Here is a 25,402-nt window from a genome sequence, read left to right as displayed (position 1 = left end):
AGGATAGAAGTGTGTGGGCATGGAGGAAAATCTCTGCTGAGGCTGACTCCTTGTTGCACACCCAGGGCTGACCCCGGGCTCGGCTCTGTTCTTTCCTTGTGGCTGGCTAGATATAATTTGATTGCAAAATAAATATTTTATTTTTCATATTAATTTGGTGGACAAATTTTCATTTATAACACTTTCCAGAGCAATACGGGGCTGGACCCCAAGGGAAAGCAAATCCACCTCGGTAGCCACATCCCAATCGGACTTGGAGGAGCGTGTCCCCATGCGCAGCCGGCCCCCGGCCTCTCCAGCGCCGCAGACGGGAGCGGGAGTGCCCCTGCCACAACCAGCGGATCGGGTTTTCCCTGCTCCGTAAGTGGCAGCTGGCGAGCCTTTGCCACAGTCGGCACTGCTCCGGCCGTCGAGGATACCCGTCTCTGCTCCCCGGGCAGTGGCGGGCGTATCTTTGTCTCGGCCGGCCTCGCTCTGATTGCCAGTGCCGACGTTCCCTGTTCCACAAGCCGCCTGGCCCTGCATGCCGACCCCACTCCCGTCTCCGCCACAGCCAGCCGGGGAACAACCCTTTTACGGCCAGCCGGTGCCATTGTTCCCGCTGCTGGTTCCTTCTCCCCCACCCCCCACCCCCCCACACCGCGGGTAGGGGCGGCATCGCCCTCAGCGCAGCCAGCGGCGCTCTCTCCTGGCTTCCCCACGCATGCGGGAGAAGGACCGACGCCTTCAGTGGCACCCCTTCCACTGTCGGCAGATGCCGCGACCGGAGCCGCAGTCGCTCCTGCCCCTTCGCTTTCACCAGTGCGAACGGGACAATTGCCTGCTCCTTCCCCCCCTCCGTGCGGCGTGTGGATAGGCTGACCCGATTGTCGCCCTGTTCTTTTGAGAGTTTTAAAGTTCTTCTAAAAGTTTCTTACGCCTTCTGATATTTACATATTTCTACTGAATTTTCTCACACTGTTCATATAAACAATGATTGTTTTGCATTCTTCTTTGTGGGTGGAGAAATTTGATGGACTGTTGGTTTGACCAGTGTGGTTGGAGAGGTGACAGTTTCTCCCTCCAATCCACTGTCACTTTTGCTATTGTATATATAGTGGAGTCAGAAAATAAAGTTTGCTTTTTTTGGGTTCTTTTTCTTTCCTTTTGCATCTGGCCTGCTTGTGTGAGTTATTTTGTGTCATAGTGTGACACCCTATGTCTTTTGCAGTTCTACTACCACAAGCCACGCCATGGGCAGGGCCGTGCCGATAGCGGTTGGCCCCCCGTGCCGGGGCTTGCAACCAGCCCCTTTGCTCCCGCAGCGCCTGCCGGGGCCGCTCCCCCGCCTGCTTGTCCGCCGAAGGCGGGGGCGGTCCCACTTCAGGTGGATGGAGCGGTGGGAGCCGGGCGTCCCTTGGCGCCGCCGCTGGGTTTCCCCACTTGTGGTGCACGTGTGGAGCGGAGCCGCCTCCATTGCCGACAAGTGACGCCGCTGGACCGACGGCTCCTTCATCACCAGTTACGCAGCCTACGCAACTGTACCAGCCACACCCCCCGCCTGCTTCGCCTCCTCCAGCTGGCCCGCCTCCCATCCGGGACGTGAGCTGTGACGCTAAAGATCCCCAGCCCACCTCACCGCTCCCAGTTGGCCCGCTCCCTGCTGCTTCCATCAGGTTGCCAACGGACGCGGACAGTGACAGCAGAGAATGCCAACAGCCTGTCCCTCAGCAGGGGTGTGCCCTTGCAGTTGAGCGCCAACATGACGGTGCTGCGAAATCTGAAGTTCAGTGCTTTTCTGGCAACCAACATCCCCCTGGGACCACCACCTTCCCTGGCAAGGGGGCCCCCTTGTTCTGTGGGGTCCCCGCTGTGCCGTGGAATTCCCCGTGTGTCCCGTTTTCATTCCCGGGGCGGAAGGAACGGGATCTCGAAAGGCTGTGGCTTGTTTCATGCCCGGGAGAGGCGGGGAATGGGCGGAGAGCCGGGGAGACGACCGAGACATAGGCTGCGTGGTGGGGGCGACCAGTAAAAGTGAAGGCGGGAGTGATTCGCTCATCCTGGTATCGAGTGCAGGCTGTGCCAGGGACCCCAAATCCAGGATGAAATTCCATGTTCCCTAGAAAGCCCCTCCTTCCCATTTACCGACATGGACCAGTGGCCGTGGAGGGAGTGGGGAGAGGAGGGGGCGGCATTGTGAGGTGGAGTTGGTTTCTCCAGCCTCTCCTGCATTCCTTCCTTTCCCTCTCCTAACGTGAAAAGGTGGGGGAAGGGAACAAACCACAGGGATCTGGGCTTGGTGGGATGGAGCAGTGGTGGCATCTGTGCCACTGCCCCGCCGCTTGCCTTCAACAAAAAATGGGAAAAGAGGTACAAAGAAAAACCCACTGTCTTCACTGACGGCTCAAAGTACTGGAAGGCCACGAGTCAGGCTCAGCCCAATTGGTTGAGTTAAAGGCTGTTGCTATGACATTCCAGTGATTTTCTCAGGTACCTCTGAATTTGGTCGCAGTTTTACACAGAAACACAGGCAGAAAAGGTAATCCTGCAAACCCAACCAGCAGGAAGCCCAGAGGACAGATATACAGAAATAACATAAAGGATATCTGAACCATTCATTCACTCATAACGGTTATTCCTAAGAGCCTTGTATTAAAATGTGTTAAGTGACACCTACCAATTAGAACTTGGGCTGTGGCCAGGCCCTTACTCTACCTGGATGGGATGATTGATAATAAACCCAGATGTTTTCTGCATCAAAAGGTATTCAAGTCACTTTGACTTGACAATTTGACTTCATATATATGACAGCTGAGCCTACTTTCAAAGGAAGATTGGAGAACCATGATCCAGACATGATTCCCCAACTCTCTGCTGATTTGACATTTATCAGCTGTTGCAGACTCTGGGATGACAGTTCAGTGCTATAGTGCCTGATAATTATATAATGTCACATGTGTTATTGATTATGTGCATTATCTGATTAATTCCTAATTGTTGCCTGCTTCTTTTTCATTACATGCATTGTTTGCTCTGAGGTTTCCTCATGCTCATAACCAAGACACACCCGTGTCTGGAAACATATAGAAGCAATTTGTCAACAAAGCTTTTACCATCATCATGGTATGATGTCCCTATTAATCTTCTTCAGCTGTTCTCTGTTTCAGGATCAAGAAGGACATTCAGTGATGTCAAGATCAACATATCCAGTGAATGGAACTTCTCCTGAGATTCAGCTATTTGGACTTTAAAACAATGGTCATTCATTTCATTTCCTAAGAGACATTAGACATTGGTATTTGGTTTTCTCATACTGTAAACCCTGTTTCAATGATATGATAGAGATTGATATTCTATAAGTAGAGAATCTCCCTGACCATTCTAAGTCAACATCTGATTGAGGTTCTGATTGACCACCAGCAAATTGCTAAGGGAACCCTTGAGCTGTTTTTGTTCTCCTTCCTGCAAAGGGCCCTGCAGTGGACTACAAATGCCGCCTTCCTCTTTAAACACAAAAGAGGGACCTGTGGTGGTAGCTCTCTGGTCACAGAGAGAAACAGTTAGTTTCCCAGGTATTGTTCTGGGAAAAGCTGTGAGAAGCTCAGAGAAAATAATTGTAGACAATTCTTAAGTTGCTGCACCTGGTGTTTGTGAACATGTGGAATGTCTTATGGAAATATGTTTACCAAAGGGTGGATGCTTAATTAGCCAATTATGACAGTTTTTTTAATTAGAGGATCAATCAGGTCTACCTGTAGTGAACTAGAGTATAAAAAGAAATGGGTTTCCTAATAAAGTGGATGAGTCTTCTGAGAATGTATGGAGTGTGTCACTAATTTATCTGTGTAATTTCTGATTTAATGGTGACAATGAACAGGTATCACAAATGCTGATAAAAAATTGGAAAAGGGATCTCTGACTTGAAATCTTAAACAAATAAAATTCAACAGCAGCAACATGTAAAAATCCAAAGACCTTTTAGTTTGCTAATCAGCATTAAGAAAAGTGGTGCTTCCTGTTATAGATGAGTAATGTAATAGTTGGCTCTCACAATTAAAAGATAGATATATAGTAATGATATTGTAATATGCCATCCCCATAGGCCTCTTTTATCTCCCCCTTGTAATAGCCTCAGTAGTCAGGGTATTTGGAGAGGGCTGGCTTATTACCAGGAGGCGTGGCATAACAATACCTGACTTCCAATCAAGATATAAGAAAGTAATCTCCACCAATGCATGGCAGACAAGGAGTTGACTGACAAAACTTTGAGAGGGGCTAAAATCCCAGTCAAGAGGGTTAGAAATTTTTTTTAGGGTTTGGTTCATATTTTCTTATTTTTTATACTCAGGATTTTCCACACTTGGGTCTACTCCTGGGTTAGGGGTTTCATCAGCTCCTCTAGACATCTTAGCCCTCATTCTAGAGAAGCTGTAGACTGTATAGAGGAAGCTTATTAGATTAAATACTAGAAAAGTGGTCTACTTTAACATTTAGGGGAAACTGAACATTCTCAAAAAGTGACATAACAGATTTAAAGGAGAAGAAGGAAAGGAAAGGCTGGAAAGCTTCATCCTCTGGGTTTTTTTTTTTAAACAAACTGGGTGTAATTGCTAATAAACGCTTAAAACATACTACTGGAACTGGGACACAGGGTAGGACGAAGAAACTATAAACTATACTCATCTTGAACAGACTCTAGTATTTTTGTAAATGCTATATAAATCATTATTACTGAGCCTAGCACACTAGCTATTTTAATCTGTGCCCTTCTACTGTAAAAAACTACATATTAGGGACAATACTAGAGCTATCTCTGGACAAAAAAATAATTTTAGTGACTAGAAAGGTATTAAAACTTTTAAAAAGTTTAGAGACTAGAACTATATGAAGGCTTCTACTCTGAGAGATATTATGAATTTAAGTAACATGGCTAGCGACTGCTTTAATTCATTACAGAGTAAGCACAACTAGCATGTAATTAATAAAGATTTTTTTCACTTTCTTGGCCCCACGTTGAGCACCAATAAATGTATTTGTCTTGGTTTAGGGCAAATTTGGGAGATAACCTTCAAAGGGGTTCCTCTAGGAAGCAGATTTAATCGGCCCCTCCCCCAACTGGGTCGGGAAAAATACTTCTTTGGAGAAAAGTGGAAAAACCTGTTTATTAAACAAGAAAACCTAAACAATATTAAACAATAAAACCTCTTGCTGCTCTAAAAGAGAGGCAAATTTAGAAAGTCCATTTTATGGGTTGCAGTTTGTCTCAGTCTCTTATTAGTCCCTCTGGCACTAGGAATGCTGCAGCCCAGGCCCGGCCTGCTGAGCCACAGGTGTGAGCTGACACTCCTCTTCTGGGTGTTTAGTCTAGAGCAGTTTTAAACAGGTCTAAAGCAAAGGAAAAGAAAAAACAAACCACAGTCTAGGGAACTTCTTTGCCTCAGTTAACTAAAACTAACTAAAAGCAAAGGAGAGCTCTGTCCCACTATCTATCTGTAGACAACACAGTCCAGGAGCAGGAATGTGGAGGAGTGAGTGCAGTTTTCTGAAAACAAACTGCATGTTTCTTCTCTCTCCTTTTCACTCTTGGAACAAGTTATAAAGGTGCAAAACTTGTTATTTAGCATAAACAGAACAGACGATTGGGGATAAAAGCATCCTATAGTCAACCCAGGACAGGTATAAAAGGCAGAGCATCCATTTTGCAGACGAGCATGTGGCTGGTAGTCACAGAGACTCCCAGTGCTGAAAATGTTTTCCTTATTTGGTCTGTTGTTGTAATTTTTGTTAAGGTTTAATAAACCTTTGAAATTTTAAAAGTGAGCAGTTGTTTCTCACACTTCCCCAGAGGAAATACAGCTCACAAATGGTATGCATATGACTAAGGAGTCATAAACCAGATGCTTTGAGGTTTTTTCCCCCCATCTTTTTCTTCAAATTGCCTGTGTAGATTTAACTCATTTACTCAGTGTTGGAACGTAAATTTTGAGTGTCTGTTGGATTTTAGTGTGTACTATCAAATATAGCTTTGGAGTTTTGTGTCAGATTAACACTACTGATGGAAGTGTTATAGGTGAGTAATAAGATGGTTGGCTCTCATAATTAAGGGATGAATATTATGTATATGTCAGGAGAAGTTATGTAGATGTATAGTTACGTTACTGTATTATGTCATCCTATAGTCTTCTTTCCCCTCCCCCTTGTATTGTTGCCAGAAGGATGGCGTTGGTAGTTGGGGCATTTGGGGAGGGTTGACTTGTTACTATGGTAACACCTGACCTCCAATCAAGATGTAAGAAAGTGATCTCCACCACTGGACGGTGAAGAAGGAGTCAACTGACAAGACTTTGGGAGGGGCTAGAGGTAAAAAAGGTGGAGCATCCATTTTGTAGACGAGCACATGGCGGTTTAGTTCCATGCTCCCAGTGCTACAATTTTCCCTTATTCAGTCTTCTGTTGTCTTTTTGTTAAGGTTTAATAAACCTTTGAAATTTTAAAAGTGAGTGTCATTTCTCACAGAAGGGATGGACAATGAGGAATCCTCATGCCTGAGGGAGAAATTACGCTGGTTTTCTCTGCCTCTCAACCCTCCTCAAGGCTGCCTGCTTGCAAAGACGAGATTTACATAACAAAAGGCAAGGTTGGTGCTGGTGGTATCTGCAGCAGAATTGGTTACATTGCAAAATAAAACTAACAAGCAGAAAAATATTACAAACTTCAAAAGGTGGGAGGAAAACACACTCATCCCTAAGACATGCTAGCATTACAAAAACCTAACCCTATACTGGATAAACAATAGATGGAATTGAAAGTACTGGCAGTAAACGAAAAAGCAAAGGTGGTGTAATTCTTACACAAACTGAGCTGGTGTTACATGCTGATTGTGTCAGTGGAAGTGCAAGACTGGCAAGTAAATGGAAAAGAGAATTTTAACAGAAAGATGTTTAAATGGCTGTTTTTGCAGGCTCAGTCCCAATGAATCCATATAGTGAAACAAAAGATTTTCCAGAGATCACTTAAACTAACAAAATGAATGTATCAAAAATAGATGTATAAAAGGAATGTATCAAAAATGAGTGTATCAGAAATGAATGTATCATGTTTGTAGAATTGTGTGTTGAATTTTAAGAAACCCCTGCACAGAAGGGCATAGGAAAGAAAAACAAAGATCTCTAAAGCTTCTTGCAAAGGACAAATACCGGAAAGGACAAAGAATGCTAAGACCCCCAGACGAGGAAGCCCTATGTCGCCAGCATGTCAAACATTATGAACTTATCCAGATAAGAGAGCAAAGGACCAAAAGCGCAAGCGCAGAGGAGGAGAGTTCAAAAGTTCAATGCTGAGGAAGACTAAGATATAAATAAAAAGACCACCAGGGACCCCCATAAGAAACCCTCACAAAGAACTACGCGTGCTCAGAAGGGCGTGGACCTATTTAGCATGAGAACCGAAGACAGGCGGGGCCAGGGGTTGAATATGCATAGAAAAATTGTGTAATGTATTGCATATGTAACACCTTTGTGAATAAATTCGGGGGGCAGACTTCAGCTCGGGGCACAAGATTTCGGAGAGTTATCTCACTTGTGCCGAGCGCTCCCATACATACCCACTTCATAACTACCTCGAGTTGTGGAGTCTATTTATTTAGTCCGAATATCGCTTCATTTGGCGACCGCGGCAGGACTTCTCTGCTCACCTGTGGGTTCGGTGGAGGGCAGACACCCTCAGGCGCCGCGGGGCACTTTCCCCGGAGGGATTCTGGACCTCGGCTGTACACTACAGGGAGCAGAGCACGGCCCGTCGATAAGCGGACCAAAAGTGGTATGTATTATTTTCTTTTGTTTAAGAACGGCACTGATAAGTCGCATTAAAACGCTTCTTGCGCTCAGGTTTGCCAAAGGGGCTTGCAAGCGGACCGCCATCAAGGGTAAGATCGGCGGCGGAGAGGGTCCCCCCCCCCCTTTTTTTTTGTTTTGAGCTGATTGCGCAGCTAAAAGAGGGAGGAAAGGGTTAAAATCCCAGGGCTGATTGTGCAGCTCGAGAGGAGAAAGAGAGGTTCCCCCCCCTTTTTGTTTTGAGCTGATTGCGCAGCTAAGGGAGGGAGGAAAGGGTTAAAATCCCAGGGCTGATTGTGCAGCTCGAGAGGAGAAAGAGAGGTTCCCCCCCCTTTTTGTTTTGAGCTGATTGCGCAGTTAAGGGAGGGAGGAAAGGGTTAAAATCCCAGGGCTGATTGTGCAGCTCGAGAGGAGAAAGAGAGGTTCCCCCCCCTTTTTGTTTTGAGCTGATTGCGCAGCTAAGGGAGGGAGGAAAGGGTTAAAATCACAGGGCTGATTGTGCAGCTCGAGAGGAGAAAGAGAGCCCCCCCCCCCTCTTTTTTTGTGTTTTTGAGCTGATTGCGCGGCTAAAGGAGGGAGGAAAGGGTTAAATCCAAGAGCTGATTGTGCAGCTCAAGAGGAGAAAGACAGAGATCTCCGTTTCAGTGTGGTGTGTTTGTTACGTCCGGACGTGCGTGCTTGTATATATGTGTGTCTGTGTGAGTGAAACAGTAAGAGACGCGGCACTGCCGGAAATTGCCGCGGCGCTGCGAAAAGTCGCCGCGCAGCGTTGCTAAGCGTCGCGGAGGGGCCGGGGAGGCGCGGCGCTACCGGAAGTCGCTGCGCAGCGTTGCTAAGCGACGCAGCACAGCGGGGCCGGGAAAGCGCAGCGCTTTTGTTGCTAAGATACCGCGACGCGGCGCGGGCTGTCTCTGGTGAGCAAGAACGCAGCCCAGACTTGCTAACTACTAGCGCAGCTAGTAAAAGGCAGGACTTGCAAACACCACTTACAAGCATCACTAGTTCCTAAGTAGTCGTTGTGCAAAATCAAGAACATTTGCTGCTGAGTCCTAACTAACAAAAAAAAAAAAAAAAAAAAAAAAATCTTTTTTCCTTCCCTCCCCAGTGGCCTGGATTAAATTTGTAAGGCTCTAGGAGGCATAATGGGAGCAAAACAAAGTACAGAAATATCCAAGGCCAGCCCATTAGTGTGTATCTTAGCTCACTGGAAGGAAATAGCAGGTAAAGGGGGCGTGGAAAACAAAAAGAGCTTAATCAAATATTGCTCCCATTGGTGGCCACTCTATCGCCTAGAGGAGGGGGCCAGATGGCCTCCTACAGGTACATTGGAGTATAATACCTTGTTGCAGTTGATGCTATTTTTACGAAGGGAAGGGAAATGGGAGGAAGTTTCTTATTGTAATATGTTTTTCTCCCTTCGAAATAACCCTGATTGGCAAAGGGACTGTGGCATCAGGGCCCCCTCTGATCCCCTCGTTCTGGCTCTGGAAAGGGAAAACAGAGGCAAAATGGGGAAACTTAAACGGTGCTGCTCAGCCTGTAGTATAGGACAGAGGTGCACCAGGACAGATAAAGTTTATCGCACAGCACTAGAAGAGCAAGAACAAGATCTAAGTAATCTATTTAGTCCTCACTTAAGAAGGCAAGAAGGAAGAGGTGAGAACTTAGGAGAGGCATCAGCACCATCTCCAACACCTCCACTACACACCCCACCTGCATCACCTGCATCACCTGCAGTACCTGCAGTACCTGCAGTACCTGCAGCACATACACCTGTTCCACCCACCCCTTCTCTTCCTTCAGAAAGAACACACGCTCCAACCCCTACAGATAGCCCAATTGCATCCCGAACCAGAGGACAGATACTGCAAGCCCCTTTAAGAGAGATAGTGACATTAGAGGGAGAAAAGGCACTAGTCAAGGTACCATTCTCCACCCTTGATTTGGAAGCATGGGAAAGGGTTGCAGGAGATTACCGAAATGACCCAGTCAACACTGCTAAACGTTTACGATACATTATGAAGCAACACAACCCAGACTGGGGTGACATTCAATTGTTATTAGATGCGTTCACTGAAACAGAAAAGCAGTTGGTTCTAAAAACAGCAGGAGATCTGGTAGCAGACCATTTTAGAGAACAAGAAGTAGATCTAAGGGAACATTTTCCACTTCAAGACCCAGGCTGGAACCCAAACCAGCCAGAAGGGAGATAAAAGCTAAAGAAGTACCAAGACTGGGTAATATTGGGAGTGGAAAGAGCAATTCCTAAGACCATAAATTGGTCAGCTCTATATGCTATCAAACAGGGACCCTCAGAATCCCCCACAGAGTTCCTAGACCGTTTGAGAAATGCAATGCGGCGCTATACACCACTAGACCCTGCATCTGAGGTGGGAATACAGCAACTAGTTAATCTATTTTTGGGGCAGTCCACAGGGGATATCAGGCGCAAGCTCCAGAAGATTCGAGGAGAAAACGCCCGGAATCTAGAAAATCTACTGGGAGAAGCCTGGGGGGTCTTTAGCAACAGGGAGGAAGGATATAAGCGAGGGATGAAAAATTTAGTAGCAATAGTACAGGAGGAGCGGAGAGGAAAACATGGAAACAGGCAGGAGCCATCCAGGCAAGGCCCTCCCCGATTGGGCAGAAATCAATGTGCAAACTGTCGGAAACAGGGCCATTGGAAGAGGGACTGTCCAGAATGGAAACAAAATGGTCAAGGGAATCAAAGAGGGGCAATGGTGGCCCATGTGCAAGAAGATTAGGGGGGACCGGAGGAGACTACCCCAGCAGGCCCTCTGGTTGTAAATCTGAAGCTGGGGGAAATGGAGAAAGAAGTAAGATTCCTAATTGACACTGGGGCAACACACTCAGTTCTAAATACAGCTTTGATGCCTATAGGAGATGATTATGTTATAGTTACGGGTGCGACTGGCCAAACTGAAAAGGCATTTTTCTTCAGGCCACTCAAATACAAACTGGGAAAGCAGTGGGGGATTCACAAATTCCTATATATGCCTAACTCCCCTGAGACACTTTTGGGCAGGGATTTGCTAGCACAATTACAAGCAACCATTACATTTAAAAATGGGGAAATGACTCTGGAGGTAAACGATCAAAAATATGTAGAAATATTAAGTTTGATACTAACCACTAACGAAATCACGAGAGAAACTGAAATTAATGAAGTAGTAATGGATCAGGTATTCCCTGGGGTGTGGGCCTCTGATGTACCAGGGAGAGCGAAAAATGCTTCCCCTATACAGATCCGGCTAAAAGAAGGAAAACACCCGGTCAGGGTTAAACAGTATCCCTTGAGGAGGGAGGATAGGGAAGGGATTAGCCCAATAATTGAAAACTTCTTACGTCTAGGAATACTCAAGGAATGTCAGTCTGATTTTAATACCCCTATCCTACCGGTGCGCAAACCTGATGGGTCATACCGGTTAGTACAAGATCTGCGAGCTGTGAACAAGGTAACTGAGGACCTGCATCCTGTGGTAGCCAATCCCTACACGTTATTAACTTGCTTAACACCTGAATTAACTTGGTTTACCGTTTTAGATTTAAAAGATGCCTTCTTTTGCCTTCCTATCCATGAAGCCAGTCAGAAAATTTTTGCATTTGAATGGGAAAGCCCCAAAAGTGGGCGGAAGACCCAACTTACGTGGACGAGACTCCCACAAGGATACAAAAATTCACCCACTCTGTTTGGAGAGCAACTTGCGAAGGAATTAGAGACTTGGAAAGCCCCTCCCAAGGAAGGAAAGCTGTTACAGTACGTAGATGACATCCTGATAGCCACACGGACAAAGGACGCATGCGTGGCCTGGACGGTAAGCCTCTTGAACTTTCTGGGGCTCCAAGGGTACCGGGTATCCAAGAAAAAGGCCCAAGTAGTCACACAAAAAGTAATTTATCTGGGTTACGAAGTCAGTGCTGGACAACGTAGCCTGGGCCAAGGCCGGAAGGAGGCAATATGTCAAACCCCAAAACCTCAAACTGTAAAGGAGTTACGAACTTTCCTGGGGATGACAGGGTGGTGCAGATTATGGATCTATAATTATGGACTGCTTGTAAAGCCCTTATATGAACTAATTGCAACTGAAAGCAGGGACATCCAGTGGACAAAGGAAGCTACACAGGCTTTCAACCAACTGAAAAAAAGCCCTCATGTCAGCTCCAGCTCTGGGACTGCCAGATGTGAGTAAGCCTTTCCTTTTGTTCTCCCATGAGAAGCAAGGAATTGCCTTGGGAATATTAGCACAGGACCTCGGTCCATACCGGAGAGCAGTTGCTTATTTCTCTAAACAGTTAGACACAGCCGCTAAAGGGTGGCCTGGGTGCCTCAGGGCTGTGGCAGCAGTTGTAATGAACATCCAAGAAGCACATAAATTCACCCTGGGCCAGAGAATGACTGTGCTAGTGTCTCACACGGTGTCTGCAGTACTGGAGGTGAAAGGCGGACACTGGCTTTCCCCACAACGATTCCTGAGATACCAAGCTATTATGGTAGAACAAGATGATGTAGAGATAGTGGTGACTAACATTGTCAACCCAGCTTCCTTCCTCAGTGGAAACCGAGGAGAACCAGTGGAGCATGACTGCCTAGAGACCATCGAGGCCACCTACTCCAGCCGCTCTGACCTGAAGGAAACCCCTCTCGAGAATGCAGAAGCCTGGTTTACTGACGGAAGCAGTTATGTCGTCAATGGAAAACGGCACGCCGGGTACGCAGTAACCACCTGCAAAGAGGTAATAGAATCTGGACCCCTGCCAACAAATACCTCTGCACAAAAGGCCGAAATATTCGCTCTAACTCGGGCCTTAGAATTGGCAAAAGGGAAAGAGATAAATATATATACGGACTCAAAGTATGCTTTCGGAATAGTGCACGCTCATGGAGCCATCTGGAAAGAGAGGGGACTGCTGAACTCTCAAGGGAAAAACATTAAACATGCATCTGAAATACTGCGACTTCTGGAAGCAGTGCAATTGCCAGAGAAAGTAGCGATCATGCACATTAAGGCACACCAGAGGATAAACTCAGAACTGGAAGAGGGAAACGAGCTGGCGGATAGGAAAGCAAAAGAAGCAGCAAGGATGGAGGTAATAACTGAGGTAGCACTGATCCCAGATGGGCAAATTTCCCTCGAAGGTAAGCCGAAATACAACAAATTAGACACAAAATTGATTCAAGAGCAAAAAGGACATTATAACTCAGAGGGATGGGCTACCATAGAAGGAAAGTTAGTCATACCCTTCTAGTTATTATGGTCCCTAGTAAGGGAGGAGCACCAGAAAACACATTGGGGAATAGATGCCTTGTATAGATATCTGAATGAGAAGATCATAGCTAGACATTTACGAGCCACCATCACTCAAGTGACTCGACAATGTGACCTTTGCCTCCAGACAAACCCCAAGAATATTCCCAAACCAAAACTTGGCCAGATTGGGAAGGGCCATGGGCCAGGACAACAATGGCAGATTGATTTCACGGAATTGCCAAGAAAAGGGGGGTATAAGTTTTTACTGGTCCTAACAGATACCTTTTCAGGATGGCCAGAAGCCTTCCCCACCAGAACTTCTAAAGCTCGAGAGGTAACTAAGGTATTGGTACAGGAAATCATACCACGATTTGGGGTCCCGGCTACAATCTCCTCAGATAGAGGACCACATTTTATTGCAAAATTAGTACAACAGGTTAGCCAATACTTGGGCATAGACTGGGAACTTCACACCCCATATAACCCACAATCAAGTGGTCAAGTAGAGAAAATGAATCATTTGATCAAACAACAAATTGTACGGTTGGGACAGGAGGCTAATTTGCCATGGCCCCAATCCCTCCCACTAGCACTACTGCGGATTCGAACCAAACCCAGGACCAAAGAAAAACTGAGCCCTTTTGAATTGCTTTATGGGAGACCATATGGGGTGCAGAAGGGAACATCTGCCCAGGACGTATCACTAACCTCCTATATGATCGCTCTAAATAAACAACTTAGAGCAATCGAGAAATATATAGCCGGAACTCGGGGTACGGGACTCGATGCACCGGTACATGATGTACAACCTGGAGACTATGTATATATTAAGTCTCTTACAGAGAGAGCCCTGGAACCACAGTGGGAGGGACCATACCAAGTACTCCTTACTACCTTCACTGCAATCAAGATTAAGGAACAAAGCGCCTGGATCCACCACAGTCGGGTTAAGAAAGCTCCAGAAGCCACTTGGAAGATAACACCGGGTGATGGTGAACTAAAACTAAAATTTACTCGAACAAAATGAATATGTCATGGTGGGTGGGGACTTTTACTGAAATATTGTTTACAATCCTAGCTGCATTCCAACAATTAGAAGGTAAACCTAGTCAGAACGACGTTAAATGGCCTTGGTCCCAAGCCTTTACTCAATACACTGGATCCATGGGGAAAATTTCCGATTTAGGAGGTTTAAATCTAACAACTCTGGTCATACACAGTAATCAAATATATACCCAACAAGAGTGGCAAAACCAGGGTTTGTGGTCACTCCAAGGGACCATAGGAGAAGTAATTGAAATAGGGTGTCGAATGATTAATGGGACTACCCACAACAAAGTGACTCAAATCAGTGTGAATGATCGCCAGAAGATTTGCAATCATCCAAGTGAATTAGACTGTTGGTGCAAATTCAAATTAGAACAAACTAGTAAAGTGGTTTGCCTCTGGGCCCGTGACACTATTGGGCTGTCCTTTAAATCTATAATAAATGCTATAGCCAAACCAGCTACAACCCACTCCAGCACTCAAGCGCAAACCCAAAATACACCATCCAATCTTGAACCTAGAGTTTATGAAATCGGGCCATATGTTATAAGGAATACGGGCCAACAAAAACTGTTATTTAACCCAGAATGGTCCCTTAAACGCATTGAACTGTTAATGCAAATTAATATCTCGACAGTTCAGCCAGCCTGCTCCCCTTTCCTAAGGTCGTCCTTCGAAGGATGGACAAAGTGGCTACAGAAACGAGTACACCTCCGAGATAGAATGCAAAGGGATTTGACTGGGATCTTAGGGACCGGGTTAGGAGTTTTGAACGGGATTGACTCTGAAATATTGATGAATAAATTAGCTATAGCAACTAGCGACCTAACAAAATTAAAACAACCCTTACAGTCATCTCTATTAGCACTAGGAAATAGTCAGTGGCAGGTTTCAAGAGTACTGCCAAAATGGAGAAACTTTGAAGATCATGACCATAGTTTACTGATAGATGCATTAGGAGGAGCACAAGAGAACATATCTTTAGCCCTTAGCTGTATACAAGCGCAATTATGGATACAGTCAACAGCTGCTTTAATCATAAGGGAAGGAAGTGAAGGGGTGTTTCCAGTGGAAATACGAAAAGTTGTCTGGGACAGTGCTACAGACTTTGAGAGAGACCTCCAGTCTTGGTGGACCATGGTAAATTTTACATATGATCCCACCACTACCACAGCTACTGCCTTTGTGCTCACCGTTCGTAATGCCACGGTTCACACTATTCACCCCATCATTGCTCTAGGATTAAGTCATGAAAAGTCAGTACTCTACCCCTCAGAACACAGAGCATGGGCCTGGAAAAACCAAGGGAAATGGCAAACCATCAACCTAGAGCCTTGCATTGCTCGAGAACAACAAGGATTAATCTGTGAGAGTAATCTGATTAGTGCTCAAGACGTATGCCTTGACACTGATCAGGGCATTTGCCACTTTGAAATCCACCCAGACAACAACCAACAAACTATACTAGTATACATAGGCGATGGCTGTGTGTGTTTGAGAACTGTGTGTAACGTTATAGAAATTGATAAAAACAAAGTCCCCTTGTCTAGTAAAAATCATTCAAATTTCTGTATTTGTAACTTCATCAAGATTACCGGGTGTGATTTTATATACTCAGCACCAGTCGTATCCCACCAGTTAATGAAGTCAAACTACACAACCTACGATGAATTACCTCCCACAACTATTGGGATGAATCTGACCCTAGTAAAACAATTAATGAAACATCAAGATCTAATCAAAATTATAGAGGAGGTTCATAAAAATGGGCGGAGAACTCTGGTTACAGTCCATCATGACGTAACTGAAATAAACAAAGTCCTGCAAAGAATAAAACAAGACGGAAGTCATAACTGGTGGGATGCATTGTTTGGGTGGTCACCGACTGCGACGGGCATCATGAACACTCTATGTCACCCCATTATTGTCTTACTAATATTGGTTACCATAAGTCTAATAATGTCTATTTTAACACTTGTGTGGAATTGGAATATGATACAACGTGTACCCATTCTAACTTCACTTTCTAGAACTCATGGGATCCTGATAAAAGAAGACTATCATGATAGTAAGCTAGGAATGAGACCAGAACCCCTGTAGTAAAAGAATTTACTATGTTTTAAGAAAAGGGGGGACTGAAACAAAAGATTTTCCAGAGATCACTTAAACTAACAAAATGAATGTATCAAAAATAGATGTATAAAAGGAATGTATCAAAAATGAGTGTATCAGAAATGAATGTATCATGTTTGTAGAATTGTGTGTTGAATTTTAAGAAACCCCTGCACAGAAGGGCATAGGAAAGAAAAACAAAGATCTCTAAAGCTTCTTGCAAAGGACAAATACCGGAAAGGACAAAGAATGCTAAGACCCCCAGACGAGGAAGCCCTATGTCGCCAGCATGTCAAACATTATGAACTTATCCAGATAAGAGAGCAAAGGACCAAAAGCGCAAGCGCAGAGGAGGAGAGTTCAAAAGTTCAATGCTGAGGAAGACTAAGATATAAATAAAAAGACCACCAGGGACCCCCATAAGAAACCCTCACAAAGAACTACGCGTGCTCAGAAGGGCGTGGACCTATTTAGCATGAGAACCGAAGACAGGCGGGGCCAGGGGTTGAATATGCATAGAAAAATTGTGTAATGTATTGCATATGTAACACCTTTGTGAATAAAGTCGGGGGTCAGACTTCAGCTCGGGGCACAAGATTTCGGAGAGTTATCTCACTTGTGCCGAGCGCTCCCATACATACCCACTTCATAACTACCTCGAGTTGTGGAGTCTATTTATTTAGTCCGAATATCGCTTCAATAGGACTGGTTAATACTCATGCAAGAACCCAGGAGTTACAAGCCTATCAATGTGGGAATCCAGGGCTTCCCTCTGGCTGCCCTGGCAGGTCTAGGACCCTGGCAGGGGTCAGGAACCCCCCTGTACAGAGCCCCAAGAGACACTGTCTGTGATCTCTGTCCATGGAGAGGAGTTTTCAATCTTACAGGATGAATTACAAGCTCTGAGTGTTTGATAAGAGTAATTAATTAAGTGTGGCACAGGTGCAAAAGTAAAATTTTAGGTTTCTAGATTAGGGGTTCAGAGGGGACAAGAAGGAGGAATTGGGTGTGTCTTGTCTTTTTCCTCCTTCTTCATGCCCTCCATGTTTCACTGTAGTGTTGGCATTTATCTATTGGTTTAAGCTGGGGACATGCTGTTTAACGTAGGTGATAAATATTGGCACATTATTGTAAATATAGTACACATAGTTTCTGGTATATAATGTTTATAACATCCCACTGAGGGGCAGGGCCCCGCACGCTGCCCTGCAGGACAGACCTGTGGCAGGGCAGCAGAACATGTTATAGATAAGCAAGAATAAACAACCTTGAAAACAGCACAGACGAATTATGGCTTCTTCTTTGGCAACGGGGCAGAAAGACAGAGACTTTCTACAATCTCGGAATCACCAATACCCACAGATTCCGACATATCAAAACTGTTATGAACAAAACAGACTGGCTGAGACACTTGGCTCGAACTAAGTACCGACACTGAAATGTTAATTAGTTAATTGCTCCTGGGAATCACCTATCCCCCACCCTCACTACCATTCTAGGACTGGGATGCAAAATAGGGAGACCAGTGGACTCATGGGAGGGGGTTTTGGGGATGAAAACACGCCTAAATGGAAGGATGGGTGTGCTGCTTGGGGAAAAGGGAACCACATCTCTAGTCTGTGTTTGACCTGTCACCATAACCTGCAGAGGACCAGACTGGACTGGGCTGGGGGAAGCAGGCACAAAAGAACAACTCTTCCTGGTGTTACCAGGAGGGAAGGAGAGGGGACAGCTGCTGTTGGACTTTGGCAGCAGGCTCTGCACATCCCCTCACCCTTTGGCTACCAGTGTGCCAGCTGGGACTTCAGATACAGACTGCACACCTCTTCAACTCCAGCTACCAGTGTGCCACGGAAACTCGAGGGACAGACTCTGCACGCCTTCTCCCCCTTCAGCTACCGGGAAAGCTACAACAGCAGGGGTGAGCTCTGTGTCAAGCCCCCTGCCGAGCTGATCTTTTTAATAAAGAGCTGAACATTAATAAAGGCATAGACCCTGTTCATTACAATAGCAGCAAAGTGAATTAGCTGAAAAAAATCAGAAAGATAAAAACTAATCCACAACACTAGTGTTATAAATAACTATGTAGCTGTTGGCTTTTGCTATTATGTACTGGCTTTTGCAAATTATTATTAATCACAACAATTTTGATATAGCACAATTTGTAATCACTTTTAACTGCTTTAATATAGTATTATTTGTCAGCTTTTGTGGCCAATGCCCTGGCCCTGTGTAGCTTATATATTAGTATGATAAACATATATTTTAGGCTTTCGCAAAATATTAAAATAGAGACTATGCGTTGTTCATCGTATTGTTAACTTTTGCAGAAGTAGCTACCGCCTTTATTTTTGTAACTAACTGACAAGGGTGAGTATAACTCAGATAATTTCGTTAAATAGCCAATGTTGATTTAATGTACTTGTGGAGTTTCTTATCTGTGTGATAAGATAACATTGAAAAGAACCAGGAAAATAAACATCAAAAGAAAGAATGTAAGGAAGAATTTACCACTGACCCTTCAGGATATCAATAACTGTCAAAACACAGAACAGGGGGCCTTGTGAAGAAATAAAATATATAAATTTCATCTGCAGTATGGCACATACTTTAAGAAGACGGGTCAAGGACCAAACCAAGCAGAAAGAATGCCTGGAACATGTAAACTCAAAGGAATGTTTAAGTATGTATAATCTTCATGAATATGCATTTGACCAATGTAATGAAAAAGTATATAAGAAAATTGTTTTAAGTTAACTGGTGTGCCTCTGGCAGTTGCCAAGTACCCAGTGCTGTTTACTGTCCCTTTTATCCCTTGTTAAACTTTAAAAATTTTAAAGAGTGAGCCTTGTTTCTCACACTAGTATCAGTTTGATGAATAGTTACATTGTAAATTAGGGTACACTGGAAACTATTTTTGCAACACAAAGCAGGAACTTTGTTGACCAGGAAGATGTGTAAAGGCATTCTCACACAATGTCCATATTGCCAACTGAGGCTTGAGTAAAGCCGTCCAAACCTGGCACCACCTTTGCATATAAAAAAATAACAAAACACTCTGGTCAACTTGGCAAATAGGTTATATTGAACCTCTAAACCATCTAACACTTACAAGTAATTGCCACTAGAAGCAGGCATACTGATGCAAAGACTACTATTTCAGAACTCAGTGACTGATTTTCCAGTCTCCCTGTACTAAAACTCTATACAGTTACACTCTTGCCTCTGTACAAGCTTAACTTTGCTCTGAAACAAAACGAGTTTCTCAGTGAAGCCTCTCAAACTGCTCCTACACTGTCCCTGTCTGGCAGGAGTGAATATAGTGCTGTATTTAAAACTAGAGGCCAGAGATCGAACCACTGCCATAACTGTGAGAAACATATCTATAATTGCTTAAGTTCTGTTGTTTTGGTTTCTCTAATAACCTTGAATGTTTAAGTATACCCTCACTAGACAAAAGCTAGGTGTGTATCTGGATGTGGAACAAGAAGCCATTCAAGTAGCAGTGAGAAGGACTGTTCACTACCTGCACAGCTGCCAAAAACAGTGAAATTTCTGGACTCCTATAAGCAAATAAAGCCAGCTCTGGACACAGAGACGCCATATTGGACTATATAGTAACTAATCAATCTGCTGTAACCAAAAATGTCAGTTATGGTATTGTTTGCATTTTTATGCTTACAGTTCAATGTTTGCAATAATGCAGCATGGCTAATCAGCCATCCCAACAAAAACTACTAGTGCTGTTTTTTCCTAAACACACATACAGCAAATGTTACCTGACCCTTGGAAGGGAAACTCACACATAAAGCTAATGCAAGCTGTGACACTGATAACAAATTGCAACGATTGCTAGTTCGTTCTCAGTCCTTTATGTATTTCATGAAAGTATTCAAATGGTGAGAACTCCACACCAAATATATTCTTTAAAGGTCTTACTCCAACTAAGGTGATACCACTCCTGGAAGGAGAGATAACCCAAATCTCCATAAATCGACAGTTTGATGATACAATCAATGCCTTGAAACAAAAATTTACCAACCTCTCAAAGTTAATTGAACAAAATCAAATAGCTTTGGATTTGCTTTTGGCTTCCACAGCACAACTATTCCACTTAAACTTGTTGACATAGCATTAAAACCCTCATTTAGTACTACTGAAGTACCAAATTATTTGATAGTTTTAGTTGTTTTGATTATACTTTGTGGTGCTCTATAAATATTGCTTTAGGATGCTTATGTCTTTGATCGTCAGTGGGTAGAAAATATTTCACCCTAAATATGACTTGAATTTTCATATGATTATGAAATCAATTTTGTTTACTTCTTCCTACATCTCCAGGATAAAACATAAAATTCCCAATTGGAGTAATATCCTAAGTAAGTAAAAATAATTGAGCTTTATTACATCTTTGATTCCCTGTGACAGACTATTATATAATACATATATATTGGTTTAGATTATTTTAGAATTGCCTAACACTTGATATATTAAGCAAGAATATGCAAAATACTGAACTTCACTGAAGAACATTGGACTAAGAAGCGTGAATGGAAGTGAAAAGAGTCACTGACCATCCATTGAACTCCTTCAATCACTACAACGAAGAAGATACCTCCATGAATTCTTTGTTCCTGATTTGCATCTCATCCTCCTATGATCTTAAGACTCAAGGGGTGGGGAACAACCTATCCTACATGGACTGATAACAACACAAATAAAAATGACTTATTAGATTGTCTTCAACTATCATGAACACTCTAAATTTAATGCCATGTCTTATAATCTTTTGGTTTATCACTAATCTTTTTTTTTTAATATACATATATGTGTTACATGATCCAATACTTAAATACATAAGCTGAAATGACAGCAGGTGTTTCTTATCAATATCAATAATATATACAACATCTTTTGAAGAAATAATGCATCTTAGGAAAACAATGTGTATCAAAACACTCAATGATGGTGCACAAATATATGAAAGTGGATGCTTTTATAGCATGGAGGCAAGAGGTACCTGCACTATCCCTCCATGAGGTAAAGCCGGTGCCTTCAGTCACAGGAGTGGAATGTGTCTCCCCTCTGCCACAAAAAAGCTTATCTGTTCTGTCCATCAGCTGGTGCATAGCTCCGGACAGATGTCCAGCAGTGAGTTATCTCTGACTCAAAGGAGGTAAGATCCCCAGCTGATAATAAACATCCCTTGCCTTGAGAGCAAGATGTAGAGAGAGAAGCCAGGAATCCTACACTGAAAGGCACTATTTTTACAACTACAAAAGCTTCACAAATTTTCAGGAAGGTAGAAGTCTCCTACACACTCCCTGGAAATGTGTAGGACTACTTTCTGAAGCTTGGATGCATCTTTGTGGTTACTTTTCCAGAAACAGAGGAAAGGATCCTATGTGTGCCCCATCAGAAATTGGATGGTAAGATACATTGAATCCTAATCTATACTATTTCTTCACTAGCTGTAATAATAGATACCTCACTCGTGCACTGTATTGTTTATCAACTAGTATTGTTTCTTTTGTTTATCCTGTGTAGGAAGTAATCTGTTAAAGTCTTATGTCTGTTAAATTTGTGTTGATTAAATAAATTATTAGTTTTGTAATGGACCAAATTGGCTATGATTAAGAACCCATGAGCAAGAAGGATCTGGGGTGCAGGCAACCCCAAACAGAGCTACTGCCAAAAATCTGAATCAGTCAGGACTTGTTTAAGCTCTCCTCTCTATTCATAACAGTAATCACCTCCCAGATGCCTGCACAACTGATACTTGATAGAGGTGATTCTACAGTACCTGTCTTGTGATACACCACCTTTAAACCTCTGACTGTATAACATACCATGCAGGTGTTGGAACACCAACCTCACCTAGATTATTATATAACTAACAGCCCATCAAAATAACACCCTTGCCTAAAACTCCACGTCAAGTGATGATTTGAGGGAATCACAGGGTGGAAGGAACATCTTGCCTTCTAACACCCTCTCCTTTAACCAATACTGGTAATCTTAGACAGTCTGCCAACACTCTGGACCTGACCTACATTGTCACAATTATTTTCCTCATTTAAAAGGCATTTGCATGATTAGCTGTTTCTTCCAGATGACCCTGACATCAAATGTCCCTGGCAGTCCAACAGAGCCATGGCATTGCTTATTGTTATGAACAAAACAGCCTGGCTGGGACACTTGGCTTGGGCTAAGTACTGACATTGAAATGTTAATTAGCTAATTGTTCCTGGGAATCACCTACCTCCCCCCACCCTCACTACCATTCTAGGACTGGGATGCAAAATAATCCAGTGGAATCATGGGAGGGGGTTTTGGGGATGAAAAACACCCCTAAATGGAAAAGATGGGCACAGTGGAGGGGGCTGGATGGGTGTGCTGGTTGGGGAAAAGGGAACCCTATCCCTAGTCTGTGTTTGACCTGTCACCATAACCTACAGAGGACGAGACTGGACTGGGCTGTGGGAAGCAGGAGCAAAGCTGACACACACTTCCTGGTGCTGCCAGGAGGGAAGGAGAGGGACAGCTGCTGCTGGGCTTCGGCAGCAGGCTCTGCACATCCCCCCCACCCTGCGGCCACCAGTGTGCCGGGAGGAAAGGAGAGAGGACGGTCTGCTGGGACTTCAGATACGGACTGCACACCTCTTCACCTCCAGCTACCAGCGTGCCATGGAGACTCCAGGGACAGACTCTGCACGCCTGCTCACCCTTCGGCTACGGGAGAAGCTACAACAGCGGAGGCGAGCTCCTCGTTGAGCCCTCTGCCGAGTTGACTTTTTAATAAAGAGCTGACTATTAATAAAGGCATAGAACCTGTTCATTTCACTTATGATCCTGTGCGGGATTTGTAATTTTCTCTTCTTCCCCCCCCCCCCTCCCCTCCCCCTTCCCTCGCATTCCCCCTTTGTCTTGCGTTCCCATCTCACTCCCCCTTCCCCCCCGTGGTCCCTTGTCCTGACCCTGCGTTCCCTTATCACTCCCTCTCACCATGCGGTCCGGTCCCTATCCCCCCCTGCGGCTTTCCCGTTGTAACCCCCAGGGTTTCCCTGCCCCTGTCCTCTGCCCCCGTCCCCTCCCTCCCGTCCCATTGGCCGCGGCTCAGGTTCCCCCCCGCCCCCGGCACGGGGTATAAACGAGCCCCGCTTGGTCCCCTGGGGTCTCGGGGAACATGCTCCCACAACAAACACGTGTTTGCACCCGTCTGTTCCCGCGCAAACTGAGCCTTGCAGAGACGAGGGGAAAGCGGCCGCCCTCTCCTTCCCTCCTCGCCGTGCCCACAGGCGTCCGCCCGGAGCCGATCTCGCACGGCAATAATCCTGTACTCACTATTGGTGATTGGGTGAGTTGCTATATGGGGGAATTGTTGTTCATCTTTCTTACTGTCTCAATAAAGCTTTGTTTTATCATGTATTATCAGACTCCATTACTGTGGAATTGTGTTATTATATGTTCTATTATGTATAAGGTCATTCCATGTATCCCCCCGCACTCTGTAAGTGACCTCCCGGGTTCTCCCATTTCCCCCCGCGGTCTGCCTTCCCGAGGAAGTGCTTAGTCACTTTGTTTACGTCTCTCAGACCATCTGTCAGCCATGCGGCGGGGTCGAGAGACGACCGGGCACCCTTCCATCTGTCCATCTCCCATTGGACCCCTGCACCCCACTATCCCCAAGTCCCCCCGTGGCGTTATCTCATTGGCCGCCCCGGGTTTCCCCTATCCCGTACTTATAGAGCCGGTTGGGGACGCCCCGGTGCTTTTTCTCCCGCCTGGCCCCGACTGCCGCTGCTGCCCGGCCCGCCGCCTCTTCCCCCGCCGGATCCCTGCGTGCCGCCGCGGCTTTCTCTCTCGCCCGGCCCCTGCCGCAACCGCCGCCGCTGCCCCAGGCGATCGCGGCCGCCCCCGACTGCCCCGTGATCGCTGCCTCAGCCGAACCGCTGCTGTTGCCGCTGCCGCGGCCGCCGCGGCTCCTGCACGTGCTGTTGCCGCTGCCGCGGCCGCCGCGGCTCCTGCACGTGCCGGCAGCAGCGCCGCGGCTCTGCACACAGCGTCTCTTGGATCGCAGCCAGCGTCGGAGCACGCCGCCCCGCCCCTGAATCGGCCAGGCGGCACGGACAAACTCGAACTCAGCACGCAGCAGCTTCTCGGTTTTTTCCTTCCCAACCAAGCCATAATAAACCGAGATTTCGCCCGCGGGGGAAAAAGTCTCTCTCCTTTTATTCGCCTCGGGACTCGCCTAGCTCCCAAACCCACGCAGCACCGGCAGTTACCCGCGAGGGTTCGCCGGAAAACACGGAAGTTGCCAGCGCTCCCCCCCCCCTCACAGAGCTAGCTGGGACGAAAAGGGGGGCAAGACAGAGCGCTAAGGCAGTTGTGGCGCCCAACGTGGGGCTTGGGAGCTCCAAGCACACGGACTGAGGACCACCGAGCCCCGAAAAGCTCGTTGATTTACCTCGTGGACGTTACAACACCCTCGCAAGCCGTGGTTCCGTTTTAAGGAGCCAGGGCTTCCAGAGGGGTGGGGCCGGCACCTTTGGCTAGCACCGCCGAAGCTCGGCCCCCCCACGGCGAAAACTTCGCAGCTGGACTTTTCGTTTCGCCTTCGGACGTCGCCGGACCCGTGGTGAGTTACCGGGGTCCCCCTGGGCTGGGTACGCCTTGCTCCCTTTGGGGTGAGTTTCTCTTTCCCCCACAAGAGGGCGTAAGAGCCCACATTTTGTCTCCCGCTTCAGGGCTTTTGTAAGGGAGGGCTTCCCAGTCTCCGACAGGCGTCTTTTTTTTCTTTTGATATTTTACCAGCCGCGAGGGTTGTGACACGCCTTAACATCGACATAATGGGTGCAAAAATGTCTGTGTCACAGGAGAGAATTTATGTTCAAACCCTAGGAATTTTAGTGGGGGGAGGGAAGAAATGTAAAAAATCAGACGTGAAGCGTTTTGCACGGTGGCTTCTGCAGTCTTTCCAGGACCTGTCGCAGGAAAATTTGTACCAAGTCCAATTCTGGGACCGAGTGGAAAAAGAAATTGCCCAAAAGGAGGATCAGTCCCTCTCAATTTTTATCCACTTCGCAATTCAATTGAAAAATATTGTTAAAGATAACTGCAAAGGGAAGCCAGAGCCACCGCAGGGCGAACGCTGCCTCCCAA

The 25,402-nt window shown here is 45.6% G+C and overlaps 1 protein-coding gene and 1 long non-coding RNA gene across 5 annotated transcripts in view; one reads left to right on the top strand and one right to left on the bottom strand.

Moving 5' to 3' along the window:
• LOC116806898 (guanine nucleotide-binding protein G(q) subunit alpha) overlaps positions 1 to 25,402 on the bottom strand; it is a 374,172-nt gene that overhangs the window by 49,841 nt on the left and 298,929 nt on the right. The window lies entirely within an intron of this gene.
• On the top strand, positions 742 to 23,083 carry LOC116806897 (uncharacterized). Its single transcript, XR_012053441.1, has 2 exons — positions 742 to 7,797; positions 13,914 to 23,083. It is a non-coding gene; the product is annotated as an uncharacterized lncRNA (long non-coding RNA).

This window comes from Taeniopygia guttata, chromosome W (genome assembly GCF_048771995.1).
Source record: "Taeniopygia guttata chromosome W, bTaeGut7.mat, whole genome shotgun sequence".
NCBI lineage: Eukaryota > Metazoa > Chordata > Aves > Passeriformes > Estrildidae > Taeniopygia > Taeniopygia guttata.
The sequence above is the reverse complement of the archived record's forward strand: the minus strand, read 5'-3'. Positions and strand labels throughout refer to the sequence as shown.